This window comes from Ascaphus truei, chromosome 15, assembly GCF_040206685.1.
Source record: "Ascaphus truei isolate aAscTru1 chromosome 15, aAscTru1.hap1, whole genome shotgun sequence".
Lineage (NCBI taxonomy): Eukaryota > Metazoa > Chordata > Amphibia > Anura > Ascaphidae > Ascaphus > Ascaphus truei.
Window position 1 is genome coordinate 46,219,162 of NC_134497.1, and position 15,580 is coordinate 46,234,741.

At 44.0% G+C, this 15,580-nt stretch overlaps 1 protein-coding gene across 1 annotated transcript in view; it reads left to right on the forward strand.

The window, feature by feature from the left end:
* The window catches only part of LOC142466907 (uncharacterized), a 45,021-nt gene that overhangs the window by 10,609 nt on the left and 18,832 nt on the right, over positions 1-15,580 (forward strand). Inside the window, exon 2 of the mRNA XM_075572506.1 lies at positions 3,972-4,161. The gene's annotated coding sequence lies outside the window, so the exon portion shown is untranslated. The remainder of the gene's footprint in view (positions 1-3,971; positions 4,162-15,580) is intronic.

Here is a 15,580-nt window from a genome sequence, read left to right on the forward strand (position 1 = left end):
GGGACATGCCAGTCTCTGGGCAGTGTGCAGCCTGGTCTGCAAAGGGGCCCCTTCACCATGGACTTGGTTCACCAGGCACTGGGTGGGGGGCAGAGGGAGGCAAAGGAGAATGCCCGGCGGCCACGGTGGAGCCCTGCTCCGCAGGATCTGGACTTCACTATCCACTGTGGCCAGGACAATGTACTGGACAATGCCGGAGGACAATTTTGCCAGGCCAACCCCTCAGGACTTATTGAGTGCTTCAAGGGCACCAGTGGTGTCCCAGTGCCAGGGGAGGCAGCTGGGGCACCAGGCACCCATTGAGCAGGGGAGGTGTGACGATGGGGAGGATTTGGCCCGGGATTAAAGGGGTTACAACCCCATTTGGCCACCCTCTACTCTCATCAGGGAAGCAAGGGGTTAACTGGACTGACGTCCAGTAATGTATTTTGCCTTGCTTCAATATCCAAATGTTTATTCCCCTGTGTAACTGTTTCGTGTTATGCCAGTGTTTGCATCACCTACATGCTGGGATCCATCCGAGAGGGCAAGGGTTAATATTTCTTTAGTGATTATAGCCCTTTGTGTAATTTTCCCACCTTTTCAGGCACCATTTTGCAGAGTCCCATAGTCTGCCATTAGAGCTCAATGCATTTCAATGGCGGATCTTGCTGTTTTGGACCTGTGAAGACCAGCAGGTGGCGTCCGAGAGGAGGAGCGGCGGTTTCCCATTGTAAGTCAATGGGCTCATTGACTTCAATGGAGATTCCTCGACAGCGCTTTCCAGGAACGAGTTGGCTGCCGTCCAAACTGCAAAACCGCAAAGCGGATACAATGTCCTTTAAAAGAGTTAAATCACTTTAGTTAAGTTCAATGTTAAGTGGCGTGGGAATCTACAGTTCTAGAGCACCTAGAAATAAAATTCTCTTTGCCCCTAGTTCCTAGGCCAACCCCACCCGACCACCACTGGGTCCCTGAATCCTGGACCCCCGAGAAGGTTCATGCCGAGAGAGCGGGTCGCGCCATAGGTTCCAATGGCGGCGGCAGAAACAGCTCAGGATTTCGACTAAGTCATGAGTCCATATCTCCGGTGCCGGAGGGTTCAGAGGGCCAGGGTTTGGGGTACCTGTAGGCACTGCTCCAGCATGGCTGCAGGACCATCCTTGACCCTCTTGGACCAACCCGACGGAGTATGGACCCCCTTGAAAGTTCGGGACTTTTACCATTGATTCCAATGGGGGAAAAGCCGCGTGGCGGAAAAATGACTAAGTGTATAAGGGTTGAAAAGTGTAAGTCCATACCTCCGGTTCTGGAATATCCAGAGGGATGGGATTGGGGTGGCATGTAGCCAAGGTTCCGGCTTTAATGCATGCCCCTTCCCAGCCCCCTCAGACCAACCAGACGGAGTGTGGACGAATGTAAAGATTTGTGGATTTTCTCATAGACTTCAATGGCGGCGGTTCCCCATTGAAAGTCTATGGCAGGAAACTCCATTGACTACAACGGCGGAGTTGCTCCATTGAAACCGATGGCGGTGGAGCCCGTTATTTTCAATGGGGATTTAGTGAAACGCTGAGATTTCTTTTTAGCGGAGATTTTTATAATAAAATATGAAACGGTTTATGTGATATTTGTGTAACTCCGGTTCCCCTGGTCCTAGCGGGCTGAAACTCGGACCATATGGTGTCCCAGTTCCGGCATTAAGGTCTGGAAAGTTTGGACCCGCTGGACCTACCAGAACCGGGTATTTTAATATGTGTATGTATTAAAATGTATATGTGGTTTGGGTCTGTTCTGGAAACTGCAGACTCCATCTTTTATGTTAATAGGCAGGAAGAGCATCCTGCAGGAATTAACATAGCCCGGTGATCAAAGGCTAACTGCCTAATTGTTTATGCTGGGCCCAGGAACCAAGGAACTGAGTGGTTTTTAAGTGTGATACTTCACACTAACAATGGAAGTCAAAAATCTGCTTCATAGAGCTTCAAAGGGATTTTTGCTAGACAGCTCGGCGCCTTGAGTGTAAGAAAAGGGTAAAAATGGTATATAAGTCAGAACCACTCAAATGTCTTCATTCATGAGCTGCAAGTATTGCTGTGATGTCAACTGAATTATGGAAGAAATGGCCCATCCTGTATCCTGATGGCTTTCTTGTCCTAACCTTTAAGTAAGTGTCCATATTTTGCCTGTTATTTTTATATCTTGTGTGTTCACCTTTATCAAGGAATAAATTATATTTTATCATATCTAAGTCTCGTACCAGTTCAACCCAGTTATATATATTTTGGTGTAAATTACAATCTTTCACAAGCTATCGTGACAGCCACCAACTTTGGGCCCCACTAGTTTCAGATTGGGGCGGCAACGGTAGCCTCCGAGTGGCGGCTGCCTATCGCGCAGAGTAAGGAACTGGGGAGGTGGAAATCAAATGATTACAAGGGGTACATTAGGTCCCAGCAGGCGAGTAATTAAATTATCGTGCAGTCCTAACATGCTTTCTGTCTTCACAGCGGGAAAAGCAGGCGCAGCGAGGGTAGTCTGGCTGATAGGTCATTCTTTCATTTACTGGGCCCGGGAGCGGGCAGCGAGCACGCTGGTTCTGCAGCTGGGAATCCCACGAGAGAGCATGAACATACGATGGCTGGATAAGAGAGGAATGTGCTGGAGAGATTTGGTGCCAACCACCACAAGTGTGCTGGCAGTCTATGGATGAAAGCCCCACGTGGTAATGATCCACCTGGGCAGGAACGAAATGGTGTCCACCAAGTCTTTAGACTTAATCCTCCAGATACGCGCCGACTGCGCCAGTGTTAAAGACCTCTGGAGTGACCCAGTCGTTATTTGGTCAGAAATTATACCTCGGCTGGTATGGAGGGGGGCGCGCAGTTGGGTGGGCATTGAGAAGGGAAAGCAACAAGTGGACAGAGATATCCGTAGGTTCATCCTCTCTTCTGGGGGCTGACTGTGAAGCATGTGGAATTTGAGGACAGGGGGCGTACTTGGCACAGGAGGGACCAGTCACGGTTTAGGGTCACAGCTTGGTGTGTGGGGTGAGTCCCCAATAAGTAGCCTTAATGAGTCCGGTGGCAGAACTGTCAGGCCAGTCATCGTAGGGACACCGTGAATACCTGAAATGGGGCTCTACCCGATGCGGATGTGCCAGAGATAGTGGTCCCCCCTGAAAAGATTGTGCGGGCCGGAGGCACCGATCCAGGCTGTCGGGCGCTGTACCCCTGGCAGCAATCTAGGGAAGCTGGGCTCTATCCTATGTGGGCAGGCTCAGGCGGCCATGATAAGGGGGACCTAGGGTGAGCGGATGACGGGGCGGTCGGGAGATGTAATCCGCCGGACGGTAGATTAGGGCGGTTTGAAGAAGGGCTCCCGCCGGAAGATACCGAGAATAGGGCTGACGACAAATGAATAGCGACTGGCTGACGGTTTATTTTCAAGTATGGTTAAGGCAATAAAGCTGTGACCAATTCTTACTTCCACAAAACTGTGCCGTCTCAGTTTGTTAGGTGGGATGTAAGTAAACCACGCGGTAGGCACACTAAGCCATTATCTGCATTTCAAAGACAAAACCAGCAGCTCTGCCTGTGCTGCTCCAGCCCTCTGTGAGAGGCACAGAGAGAACGTGTGTGTGTGTGTGTGTGTGTGTGTCTCCAACTGCAGCAGAGAGATCAGAGCACAGCCGCATAACCTGCGGCTTAAATGCAGAGCACTGTAAGTTTGTAAGTATGTATGTATGTATATAGACATATATCCGCCAAGCGGATTGAATAGAGTCTGACCACTCCTCGTGTATCTATTCCAAGATGGTGACTTCCGCATCAGCTGGTATGGCGTTGTGACAACCCTACGCGATATATATGTTCACCTCAAAAACTGTAGAGAAGAAAGAAAAGACAAGTCACATTATTAACAACTTGTATCTTTTTTTAGCTCTTCCTTTAGATATTACTTTGAGACCTCACTAACTGTCCCAATTTTAGGTTTGTAAATTGTGCGAGAATTGAGGAAGAACAGAACCTTGTGGCGTTGCAGGACCACAGGAAAATCTACTACAGAACCTGCACAGTCCTCCCCCCACACACAGAGCTCCTAGTCTGGTATGGAGATGAATATGGAAAGAGCTTCATATCAAGTGGGGTACGCTGTGGAAAAGTAACGCGCCAGCACTAGGTAATCAAGAATATGTGTGTTATGTGGTATTTACATCTCTATTGTCTTATTACTGATGTTAAATTGCAAATATTGATAGTACTGCATACACCATTACGGGTCAACTAGAACTTAATATCACTAAACCTGACTTTAGTCAAAGGGCCGGATACATCAAGCTGCGGTAACCAAAAATGCCGTATTACTGCCCATAAAAACAGTGCCTTATTATTATCGTGCAATGAATCGGCGTTGCAGCGGCAAAAATAAAGCACTTTTTATCGGACCCGTTAAAAGCATCGTAACTGATACAAAACAGGCATAATACTGCATTTTCAAGTAAAAACTGCCATACATCAAGTTCTGATATTTATCGGAACGGGATGAACGGTAGAAATACCGCAAATATTTTATCACCTACTCCAGGATGGCGTTAGCCCTGTCTTTCTTATGTATATTATGGCCAACATACTTATATACATAGGCAAGTTAAGCTAAACCAACATGGAATAGATGATAAAATAGTTATTACAGTACATATTAACCCCTTAGTAGTCCATCGGTTTCGATAACTAGCTGACCATAAAGGGGATAATATAAACACTACACTACCCCCCTTTGCCACCTTAGTGGCTAGTAAAGCATGGCTAGTTCTTGGTTTGTCCCGCAGGCATAAACAAAACACTACGGCTCAGATACATCAAATTCCGTTAAAGTGGAGGTAATATCGCACCCGGGGAAATAATAAACTAACGGGTATTATTACCGCAATTTTAAGGTGTTATATATCAAGATCGAGGTAATAATATACGGTGTGCGATATTTGGGCCAATCTCGCGATATGGTAATCAAAGCGACAGTTAATAATGTGTTACATACCGCCTTGGGTTAATATTTCTATCATAGGCTTCTGTAATGTCTCGTATTACAGAAACCTATGATCAAAATAGCATTAACCCATTTCATGCCTGTGGTTACCAAGGTATACCACAGGCACCAAAGGTATTAATACTTTATTTAAAAAAACATTACCTAACCCTGTTGACCCCGTAAGTGGCCAGTAAAGCATTGCCATTCTAGTCGCTAAGGTAATTAAGGGGTTAACCCCTCATCAGCACCCCCCAGCACAGGAAGCCTAATCACCCTCCCCGGGGCAACTACCACCATCATCCACGTCCCCTACCTCCGCCCCTCTTCTAGACTAATGCCCAATATCCCTATTAGACAAATGTGGTTTTAAACATTAACAAGAAATATATACATGTTTAAAGCAAAACAAAAAAGAACATTCAAAATATAGTTTACATATAAAACCATTGATTATCACTGTGGATAACTTGGCCCTCTCAATGGGGCTCCCAGATATTATATATCCCAGATATTATATATCCCAGGTCCCTATTCGGGCGCCATCTGATAAAAGCTCTGTGAAATAACAACACAAGTCTGAGGTTATATTTTGCAGAATAGACAAATATTTTTGTATAAGACTTCACACTAATGTCTTACTTTACATAATCTCTTTGCACAGTGCTGAGCACACGGTCAGCTTTATCATTTTAAAGACACTCTGCATATTCATCTGACTAAAGAAAAAATATTTTCTATAAGACTTGTTTCCGGGCAAAGAGCCATTTTGTTTCTGGGCGTTTCGCCAATTGACCCTGAAAAGATAAGATAACTGTACACCACGGCTTCTTCCTGAAAAATAATAATTATTGGATTGGAGCCTTTGCTTAAAGTTTAAATACATGGAGCTTTATCCAGAGCCCTAAGAACTACATTTTTTATGGCCTTTTAAAAATTAACCCACAGGCTTTTATATAGCTAAGGTTTATATAACTTCTTAACACACAAATAACTCCACACGCTCATGCTATTTCCCTCCACTCAGTTCTTTTTAATGCTTTCTATTTTGAACTTTTATAGTTTCACTGACTTCATTCACTACAAAGTTATGCTATCCTGTTGCAATTCTGTCCTTTCTCAAGCTACACACACCTATTTCTCTCCATTAGTCAACACTCACAAGTCTAACCCTCATTAACTCTTCTTTCATCTCATCTCAGGACTTTGCTGACTATTTTAAGCAAGAGGTTGAATCCATACACCAGAATATTCCCTCTTTTTCCTACACCGCTTCCTACTCTCTTCCTGCTTTCCTTGACTCTTTTTCCACTGTCTCAAAAGAGTGTCACCATCACTGTTGATCTCCTCTTCTCCCTCTACTCTGCTACATTTCCATTCTCCTTAAAACATGTAATAGTTATACCATGACTCAAAAATAGCAAGCTTGACCTGGCCTGTCTTTCTAACTACTGAACTTGTCTTGTATTCTCTTGATTGCTCCATTTTCTCAACACCCATTCTCTCCTTAACCCTCTACAATCTGACTTCTGCACTCCTCCCTCCACGGAGACAATTCTCACTAAAATAACTGATGACCTATATGCTGCCCCAGACAGAGGTCATTACACTCTGCTCCTATTACTCCCTGCAGCATTTGCCTCTGTGGCCCACACTCTTCTCTTTTCTCTGTACACACTCTCTCTAATTGACCTAATAACATCTCTTGGGTTTAAATATCACCACTATGCTGACAACACCCTCATTTACTTTTCAACCCCTGACCTTACACGTGCCATACAAACCTAAGTTTCTGAATGTCTCTCTGTTGTCTCATCCTGGAAGGCCCTCTTTTGCCTTAAATTTAACATGGCAAAAACAGAGTTCCTCACACTTCCTCCCAAACCTGACCCTATTATCTAGTTTCACATTACTCTTGAATCTTCCATGCAGTAGCTCAAGCACGCTGCTTAGGGATCACTCCCAACTTCTCTCTCATATTCTCCTCTTTCATTCACAACATTTCTATAACTGTCACTTTTTCCTCCACAATATCACAAAGATACACCTGTTCCTCTGTTGCTCAACTATTAAAACTCTGATTCAGACCCTCATTCTCTCCCATTTTGCTTACTGTAATCCCCTGCTATCCCAGCTTCCTGACCTTCACCTGTCTTCCCTACTATCTCTCCCAAACGCTGCTGCCAGAATCACTCTACTCTTAAAACTCTGATTCTGCGTTTCCCCTCCTGAAACTCCTCTCCTGGCTTCTAATCAAATTCTACTGTTTCTGTATGCTCTCCCTACCTACCAGTTAGATTGTAAGCTCCTCAGAGCAGGGACTTCTCTTCCTTAATGTTACTTTTATGTCTGGATCACTTATTTCATGACCTCTTACCTTTACCCTTTGCTACCTATATGATTACGACGTGCACCACTCCTGTGAAGCGCTGTGCATATTAATGGCGTTATATACATGAAAACATACAATACAATATATACTTCAAACAATGCTTATGATCTTTTACCCACATTTTTGAACACAAAATATTCCCAAACATCTTAATCCTCTAGAAATAAAATGAAAATGTGTTTTTACTCATTAAACACAATACAGAACACACACAATACAAAAACTTCTCTCACACACAGCCACACAACATCACAAAAATAACAAACAAATAAAAGAAAGACATTTCTCCCCTATTACCACACAATTTCACCCTGCAACTATTAATAAAAGTTCCCTTCTCTTTCTTTACTCTCATAAATAACCTGACTTTAAAACTACTCTGATGCTCCGGAGCTTTCTGAGTTAACTTTTGTATCTTAGCACATTCCTCGCGCTGGAGAAAAAAGTGGGGGCACGCTCTGCTACTGCGATTCTGATCCTCTTTCTTTCAGACCTTTGATTTCATTGTGAGCAAAAAATATTCATGTTTTCGTACGTACTTGCAAGTTTTTGGATGGTGATTTGTGCACACATGTGATACTTAGCATGGTTTATCTTTCACACAGGTAATCATTCAGGAAAAATTCATTAGGGTATCAAATCCATCTAACCACTCTCCATTAAGGGCGCAACAATTTTACTTGCCGGCACCGAAACTTGAGTTTATATCAGGAAATGATTTATAACCACTTATTGCATGTGGGGAAATGGAAGGAAAAGCTTATACGTTCATAACTGATTTCTGCGGTGTCCGCCAGCCGGTCACGCCATGCTTGACTTTTGCCACAAAAACCTCATAAAATCCAAAGATTTATACTACCACAGACACACAGGGATTACTGAAAGTTAGAAGGTTCCACTATGAGCCCTTGCGTTCGCATTCTTACGAATAAGAAAACCGGTGCGGCTGCTCATAGGTTCACGCTTCCTTCTATAGTAATTTATTGCAAACAAACTTTTTTCATTGGGGTGGCATGTTTTTCACTGGGACTTGCATGTGTATTTTCATTTGAACTTGCATGTATTTTTCATTTGAACTTGCATGTATTTTTCATTGGCCAACAAAACATATTTATATTGTCTCTTCTTGTTCTCTGTATCCATTCTTTATTATTTCTGTCTGCAGACACACAACCTCTAACGGCAAATGTTGAGAACTTTGGTTTCCCATTATTCTCCTGTTACAGAAATCAAATTTAATTGACCTGTACAATACTTCTTCGGTTACAGAAATCAACTGTTAATTGACCTGTACAATACACCTGATACAATAATCAGCGCAAGCTGATTACGTACAACTCTTTTGGCATGTTATTGTTCTGATTTTTTCACCATAACTATACCCAAGAAAACATTTGAATTACTTCAGCGGGTCCAACCCAGCCCTGATAAACCTTATACTTCTATAACATGGATACAGATAAGACCTTCTAAACAGATATCCATAAATAACCTCATTTGGTATGTTACTGACAAGACAGAGCAAATGTACAATCAGGGACCCTTCCTGCTCAGACAACAAAAATATTTATCACAACCCAGGACAGTCTGAAAAACAATCCCTTAAGCATACAAACACTCACCTTCATCACCAAAACACCAAAAATTTTAACGGGACTCTCACCTTAATCCCAATAAAACTTAAAACTTAACACTTTAAAATGGATACAGGAACAGACAAATAAATTTATTTGACACTGCTAGGTTAACCCGTCAACACAGATTGAGACACCCTTCAAAACACATCTCTCTACACATCACTCAAAACAACTTTTAAACTCAGGCTTTCCTCAAAAGGTGCCTTTTACCTTGATTCTTACGAGCGCTCAGATTTGAGTGACCGAGGAGTGGTTTTTCCAGGTGCTCAGCTTCCGGTGTTTTTTGGGTTTCTATTCGGTGCGCCATCTGATAAAGCTCTGTGAAATAACAACACAAGTCTGAGGATATATTTTGCAGAATGACAAATAAGTTTATTGCTTGTGCGGTGCACACGCAGAGGAGATTTTCAAAATAAAACCCTCCCAAAGACATGGTAGCATACAGGCATTATTTATACACAAAATACTAAACCCACGCCCCCTCTACAAGGTTGCGTGTCGTCACTACGTAAGCGTAAAAGGTAAACAAATTATGCACACGAATACATTGAGTTAATGACATTATGGGATGTCTAAATGAGATGATTCAGCAATAATACTTTATTACGCTGGTGACCTTTTCTCTACATACAGAAACCATCCCTATCAGTCTGGCCTTTTTCATAACATTGGCACTTTGCTCAAGGTTTTTCAGTTAGCTGCTTGGTTTATTCTCACTTGAAAGTTGAAAGCAAAAACCTCATTCAAAAACGTCCATCTCATAACCCGTTCACTCAGACAAAACCTAAGATGGATGCTGACTTAAAATGGTTGCATAGATCCCAGTGCTGTTATGTCAGACCCCCCCCCCTTACGTCATATTCTCACTTTGTCACTACATTGGCGATAAATGTTAACCCAATAATAAATAAACACATCAACAATATTAAAATACATTAATAACCCCCCTTCATTACCTCAGTGACTAACCGCTACGGCAATGAAGGGAATTGGTGGGTGTACCATGTGATGAAAGACCTTTTTTTGGGTGCTGGGATGTCATGATGACCCATGATTGTGCATTTTGTTTGTGTTTGCATTTTCCCCACTGTGTGTGTGTGTGTGTGTGTGTGTGTGTGTGTGTGTGCGTGCGTGCGTGCGTGCGTGTGTGTGTGTGATGTCTAACACATACACATTGCAAAGCCAGTATGAACCAACCTCTCACTGATGAGACCCATTAAGGTTGAAATATGTCAGTGAGTGGTTTCACTGGGTTTGCCTCTAATCCCGTGCTGTGCTTACAAGCTGTGTGAACAGCGAGCATTAGCTTATATGGGCTCCATGTAAATGGTCTTTCAGGCAAAAGGTGACACATGTGCTCATTTGCATGTCATTTCCCAGAATCCTGTGCTGCTGTGGAAGCACTGTATGCTAGGTGATAATGGTTGAAAGGCAGGGTTCCAGACCTGTCGAAGACATGTGAATGTGCTCACAAGTGATTAGATATAGATATCTAACATTTTTATGTTTATTGAGTTATGATATCACAGTTATTTCACTATTTAGTCATTTCACTCTTGTGCTCACAAGTGATATTCTTTATTGGCTATATGCCAATGGTGAAGGTTTTTTGTTGCCTTTTTCACCCACCATAACTTAAAATGTATATGGTGTGTATGTATGTATATAGATATATAGACATCTATACTTGTAGAAAACAAAAAGGGACAGCACGGGCTCCATAGTGTAAAAAGTACAAGGTTTTATTAACATGAGCTAAAATCAGGTCACTCACAACAATTCGGTAGAACATGCGCATTGGACGCGAGCGTCAGTCTCCTGTTGTTCGTCTGCCGGTATGGAGCTCCTGTCTCGTAGCTGGAGGCGTGTAGAAATCTTTCCTTAACCACAGCCGGGTACCTCCGATGGTGTGCGTCCACACAATGGCTCTCCGGCACAATGAGACACGCTCTCCTAGTTCTGCAATTACACATTGGGGAGACTGAGGGTGCTGTAGGTCAGAGGGGATGATGGGGGGTGGTTGAAAGGTGGTAGTTATAGGGTGGGTGAGAGGCGGTGGGTAAGTGTCTGATTGAGCAGGGGTGGGTAAGAGGGGGTGTGAGTTGTGTGTGTTAGAGGGGGGTGGAAGGGGAGTCTGGGTGGGATGGGGCGAGTGAAGGTGTGCAACGAATTAGTTAAGAGGGGGTGTAGGCGGGGGTGGGAGAGGCGGGTCGTTGAGGGTGGGGGGGTGACAGGTGGCAGGCGGAGAGGCAGGAACCTTTCATTGGTGTACAGGTGGTCAAGTGGGTAAAAGGTGAGGGGGGGGGGGTTGTGGCGGCAGGCGTTGAGGGGTGAGACTTCCAGATGTAGGAGTGGTAGTTAGGCAGCGATCCAAAGGTTATCCGCTGTGCGGGTGATAGGCGATAGGTGTCGATCCGGGACAGCTGTGAAAATGGTTGAAATAGGGTAAGTGGGTGAGTGTGCATGGGGGACACATACATATGTTTAATTATTCCGGAGGGGTTGAGAGAGGGAGAGGCGGCTAGTGGCGGATGGGGGACAGAGATGAGTATTTTGGAGCGGTGAGGGGGGGGGTGGCGTGTGTGGGAAGGGCGCTCAGGCGGGCATTACTGGAGAGTGGTGAGAGGGGGTGGTGCGCGCAGGCGGGAATTAAAAGGGTGTGCGCAAGCGGTCATTCAGTGGGGGTGGTGTGGTAGGAAAAGGCGCGCGCAGACATACCATGGATCACACATACATTTTAACACCCATTACATCTGTATAGATCATGTCATGGCAGCATTGTGCTGCAATCCTAGCAGCTACAACTCATACTGCACACCTTAAAGCATGGGGCCCTTGCCTGAGCATATTGTTATGAGATGAAACAAGGTTTGTGTATTCAATTCCTGCTGTTTCCCTCCCTCGCCCTCTCAGGCAGGAAGTTGCATTAATCCATGTGCTGAAAACAAAAGCACAACTGCAATGCCCGAGTAATACATGTAGCCCAACTACACACTGACTCAGATAAACTTCTGATTGGTCAAATGTAAATAAGGGGCGGGAGCCAAAATGATAGTTAGTGAGGAGATTGTCACAGCAGCCATTTTGTGTAAATCTTTTCCAAGACAGACTATTACCTATCATGCAACCGTGTATATATATATATATATACTAGCTGAGAGACCCGGCGTTGCCCGGGATGTGAAGTGTGAATAAGTATGTGTAAATGTTGTATTGTTAATGTTAGGATCACAGAGCGCAGTAGCCTCGGGGGGGGGGGGGGGGGTGGGGGGTTAATGTTGGGATCACACAGCGCTGTTGCCTCGGGGGGGGTGGGGTGGGGTGGTTAATGTTAGTTCTGTGTGGTGTGATCTCCGGAGGAGCTGCGGCCACGTGCGGTGTCCGTTGGTGATGTGAGTTTCACACAGCGCTGTTGCCTCGGGGGGGGGGGGGGGAGGGGGGTGGGGTTAATGTTGGTATCACAGAGCGCTGTTGCCTCGGGGGGGGGGGGGGGTTTAATATTGGTTCTGTGTGGTGTGATCTCCGGAGGAGCTGCGGCCACGTTCGGTGTCCGTTGGTGATGTGAGTATCACAGAGCGCTGTTGCCTCAGGGGGGGGGGGGGGGGTGGTTAATGTTGGTTCTGTGTGGTGTGATCTCCGGAGGAGCTGCGGCCACGTGTGGTGTCCGTTGGTGATGTGAGGATCACACAGCGCAGTAGCCTGGGGGGGTGGGTGGGGGGTTAATGTTGGGGTCACACAGCGCAGTAGCCTCGGGGAGGGGGGGTGGTGGGGGGGTTAATATTGGTCATGGCGGAGTGACAGGCCAAAGGTGCAATCAGATTGTCCTTAGGGACACAGGAAGATGCAGACAGGCATACAGTGCTTTCACTAATATATAATAAGATATATGTGTGTGTGTGTGTGTGTGTGTGTGTGTGTGTGTGTGTGTGTGTGTGTGTGTGTGTGTGTGTGTGTGTGTGTGTGTGTGTGTGTGTGTATATGTGTGTATATATATATATATATATATATACAAAAACACAGAAAAAACAGGCGCACTCATAGCGTAAAATTGTATAACAATAAATTTATGGAATAAGGGATAAAAATACACACTCACAAACAGAGCTGAATAAAATGCATTTTTGAGTACAACTCAGCCCGTTCAGACGCAGGAACCCAAAGAGGAGGACTTCGGTGTGATGTCCGCGGTGTGTCTTGCCACAATAGCCCCTCTATGTCCCAGCAGGGACCGAAAGCCACGAGGGACGCCGCCTTCCCCTTGCTCCGGCGCTACACAGAGCATACACTGAATCAAATCTCGCGTGAGCTCGATGACGTCAGCGAGGTTTCAGCCGGAGAGAGTTCACAGTGTAAACAGGAACTTGAATGTCTGAATGGCTGGTAGCAAAATGCTAGCAACGCAGCAAAAGTGCAATATATGCAGATGAGTGTCAGTATAAAATATACAAACTGGACAGTAGGCTCCACAGCAATCTCTACGCGTTTCGTCTCGAACGAGACTTCATCAGGAGTTAATAGCATAGGCATTAAACACAGTTATATAGTACATAAGACCAATCAGAGCATAGAAGACAGAGGATTAGTAATGAGATACACATGATGAGTAATAGGGTTGGATTAACCCCCATATATGCCAAAGCACACATAGATACGGATTCACAATTTTAATCCTAAGGACCAAATATATTATTGCATATAGTATTAAGCGCTTCAACTAGTGCATTAATTATATATCACAATTGTAAAACAAAAAATAAGCACACAAGTTAACCAAAAAGGTTAACCAAAAAGATTAAGTAGAATGTCATTGGTAGATAACTTGTATAGTAACATATATATAATACATATAATACAAGAAACAGATGTCAATTCATGGTAAACAATACCCTAAGTATAAAGAGATCTTGACACATAACTATTTCACTTTTGATGGTACTTTTTATTTGCAGACCTGTGGAACGGCCATGGGTACCAGATTTGCTCCCAGCTATGCGAACCTCTTCATGGGGTTGTGGGAGAACCTCCATGTTTGGGGCAATGCACGGCTGGTGGCTGGTCTGGTATTCTATGGTCGTTTCATAGATGACATTATTATCATTTGGGATGGTGATAAGGGCCAACTGAAAGATATACTAGAATCATTTAATGATAACAACATGGGGCTTAAATTTACCCACACCATACATCCAGATATGGTGGTATTTCTAGATCTTGAGCTGTTCATTGATAGGTCGGACATGAGGATACATAGTAAAACACACTTTAAACCTGTCTCCACCAATGGGTACCTGCAATACGGTAGCAACCACTACAAAAAGTGGTTGAACAACATCCCCAGAAGCCAATTCTTTAGGATTCGCCGTAATTGTTCCCTCAACTCAGATTTCTGTGATCAAGGAGAGACCTTAATTAATAAGTTTCTCCAAAAGGGGTATGATGGAACGGTGGTGCAGAGGGCGTTTGATGACGCTCGAAGTATTGATAGGAGTGCTCTACTCAAGAGGTCCAGGACCAGATCTGATCATGCTGGCCTTGAAGATTTAGCGGGAATCCTTTGCATTCTTTTCCTAAGTTCATTACTAAGTACAATAGACTGGCCTATCAGGTCAAACATATTATCAACAGGCACTGGAACATTATTCAAAATGATCCTATTTTAGGTTCCAGGGTGCCAACACGAGCTCCTATTGTCTTTAAAAAAGCAAGATGCCTAAAGACCATGATTGCCCCAAGTAGACTTAAGCCAACCATTAAACCACCACCTCTAACATCTAAAAAGGGTAACTTTTCCTGTGGTAGAACTAGGTGTATCACTTGTGGGCATCTAAGTAAAATTAACACCTTTAAATCCTTTTCTAACGGCTCTGAACATGAAATCAAACATCATATTAATTGTCTTAGTACATACATTATATATCTTATTTCCTGTCGTTGCGGCCTACAGTATGTGGGCCGCACGTCTAGGACGATTAGTACTAGATTTCTCGAGCATCGTAGAAATGTCCAACATGGCCTTCAGTCGCACTGTCTATCACGACATTTTGATACTATGCATAATAAGGTCCCTGCTCTCTGTCCATCTTTGGTATCGAGGCCATCTCACCTTCCCTTTCGGAGGATGATAGGTTCAAAAAATTGTGTGTCAGGGAGACCTACTGGATATATGTAATTGGTACATTGGTTCCGGGGGGTCTCAATGACACAATAGATATCAGTACAGTAGTCTAGTTACATCATTTTGTCTACTGTGAGGTGTGGTGCTTAGCAGGGAGGTCTGGGTTGAACGATTTATTTTGTTCCCTCCTTGTGGGCACCATTACACCACAGTGGCTCAGTATTTTTACATTTATATACCAAATCATTTGTTCATTCTTAACTTGGCCTAATCTACATCATTTATATGGGTACCATTGACTTTGCTTGCGTGACCACCATTGGTCCAGTATCCTTCATTGTTCACACATTTTTTATTACATTTATATCTTTATTTTTATTTGCCACTTTTATGTAGTTTTTTTTTTTTTTTTCATTTTTATTCACACTT